This window comes from Mustelus asterias, chromosome 7, assembly GCF_964213995.1.
Source record: "Mustelus asterias chromosome 7, sMusAst1.hap1.1, whole genome shotgun sequence".
NCBI classification, from domain to species: domain Eukaryota; kingdom Metazoa; phylum Chordata; class Chondrichthyes; order Carcharhiniformes; family Triakidae; genus Mustelus; species Mustelus asterias.
This window is the reverse complement of record NC_135807.1, coordinates 35,837,704-35,840,479: the sequence shown is the minus strand read 5'-3', so window position 1 is coordinate 35,840,479 and position 2,776 is coordinate 35,837,704.

The window sequence follows — 2,776 nt, the reverse complement described above, 5'->3', positions numbered from 1 at the left end:
CTGTAACGATCCAAGTTCCTGATGGCCTAAGGCAGATTACTAATTAAGTGAGTGAGCAGTTGGCTGAGAGCTGTATTAATTGATGAGAAAAGGCTGAATAGCTTTCGAATCTTATTCCTCTTGCAGCACTTGACCAAGTGTTACACTTGGTTTGGAAGTCTGCGGAATCAGACCAAAATACACTGGCTTGACTTGGAAGATGGTTGTTGGGAGGGCAATCATCTCAGGCTCAACGGTGCTGCAGGAGTTCCTCAGAATCACCAGAATTATTACAGCATAGAAAGTGGCCTTTTGGTCCATCATGTCTGCATCAGGGCTTCATGCTTTCCTCGCCTTTTTCCCCATGCCCCTACAGTGTTGTCATTTTCAACTTCATCAATGATTTTCGTTGTAAGGTTTCTCTTTATTCGTTCATGGCAGGTGTCTGTCACGGGCCAGGTAAGAACAACAGATTTCTTTCTTAAATGGCAGTTAATCAGATGTTTTTACAACAAATCAACGGTAGTTTTGTGGTCATCTTAGACTTTGAATTCCAGATTTTATTGAATTAAAATTTCATCATCTGCTCTGGTGGGATTTGAACTCTGGTCTCCAGAACTTGGCCTTGGGTCTCTGGATTACGAGGCTAGTGATAATACCACTCTGCTAGAAATGGGGGTGTTCACTGTGCAACGTTCTGGACCATTCAAAACTGTTCAAATACTGAAGCAGTCTGTGTCTGTGGTAAGTGGCAAGAAACATTTGTGCTTCTCTCTGAAAACGTAAGCATCTCTGAATCCCCCATCATTATCATTGACCAGAAACTGAACTGGAGCAGCTGCCTTAATACTCTATAAGAATGGCCCAGGGGCAGTGAATAATGCACCACCTTACTCCCTAAAGTGTACATTATCTACAAGACACAAGTCATGAATGTGAAGGAATACTCGTCACTTGCACAGTTAAGTGCAACTCCAACAACACTCAAGAATTGCAATACCATCAATGACAAAGCGCTCCTGCCCCCCCCCCCCCCCCCACTCTGCATAACCTTGAACACTGACAAGTGGTAAGTAACATTTGCATCATCTAAGTGCCAGACAATGACAGTCTCTAATGTGAGAGGATATAACCATTGCCATGTCATATTGAATAGTATTAGCATTGCTGAATTCCCCACTATCAACGTCCTGCAAGTTACCATTGACCAGAAACTGAACTGGACTAGTCATACCAATACTGTGGTTATCAGAGGAAGTCAACGACTCGGAATCCTGCAGTGAGTAATATCTCCCCTAATTCCACCCCCGCCCCCATCAAGCCTGTCCACCAACTACAAAGCACAAGTCAGGGATGCAATAGAATACCCTGCACTTAGTTGGATGAGTGCAGCTCCAACAACATTCAAGAAGCTCAACATCATCGAAGACAAAGAAGCCCACTTAATTGCTGCCCCTTTCACAATCATTTAATCCCTCAAACAATGGTAGCCATATGTACCATCTGCAAGATTCCTTCAGCAGCACCTTCCATACCTACAACCACTGCCATCCAGAAAGACAAGAGCATCAGATGGCTGGGAACACCAGAACCTCAAGGTTCTCCTCCATTGCCACGTCATATTGAATAGTATTAGCATTGCTGAATTCCCCACTATCAACGTCCTGCAAGTTACCATTGACCAGAAACTGAACTGGACTAGTCATAAATGATTTGGAAGAAGGTGTAACTGGTGTAATCAGCAAGTTTGCGGATGACATGAAGATGGCTGGAATTGCGGATAGCGAAGAGCATTGTCGGGCAATACAGCAGGATATAGATAGGCTGGAAAATTGGGCGGAGAGGTGGCAGATGGAATTTAATCCGGATAAATGCGAAGTGATGCATTTTGGAAGAAATAATGTCGGGAGGAGTTATACAATAAATGGCAGAGTCATCAGGAGTATAGAAACACAGAGGGACCTAGGTGTGCAAGTCCACAAATCCTTGAAGGTGGCAACACAGGTGGAGAAGGTGGTGAAGAAGGCATATGGTATGCTTGCCTTTATAGGACGGGGTATAGAGTATAAAAGCTGGAGTCTGATGATGCAGCTGTATAGAACGCTGGTTAGGCCACATTTGGAGTACTGCGTCCAGTTCTGGTCGCCGCACTACCAGAAGGACGTGGAGGCATTGGAGAGAGTGCAGAGAAGGTTTACCAGGATGTTGCCTGGTATGGAGGGTCTTAGCTATGAGGAGAGATTGGGTAGACTGGGGTTGTTCTCCTTGGAAAGACGGAGAATGAGGGGAGATCTAATAGAGGTATACAAGATTATGAAGGGTGTAGATAGGGTGAACAGTGGGAAGCTTTTTCCCAGGTCGGAGGTGACGATCACGAGGGGTCACGGGCTCAAGCTGAGAGGGGCAAAGTATAACTCAGACATCAGAGGGACGTTTTTTACACAGGGTGGTGGGGGCCTGGAATGCGCTGCCAAGTAGGGTGGTGGAGGCAGGCACGCTGACATCGTTTAAGACTTACCTGGATAGTCACATGAGCAGCCTGGGAATGGAGGGATACAAACGATTGGTCTAGTTGGACCAAGGAGCGGCACAGGCTTGGAGGGCCGAAGGGCCTGTTTCCTGTGCTGTACTGTTCTTTGTTCTTAACTCACTCACCACCCGAACGTGGAAATGTATCACCGTTCTTTTACTGTTAGTGGATCAAAATACTGGAATTCCCTTCCTAACAGCACTGTGAGTGTACCTATACCTCAAAGACTACAGCAGTTCAAGAGGCAGCTCACCACTGCTTTCTGGA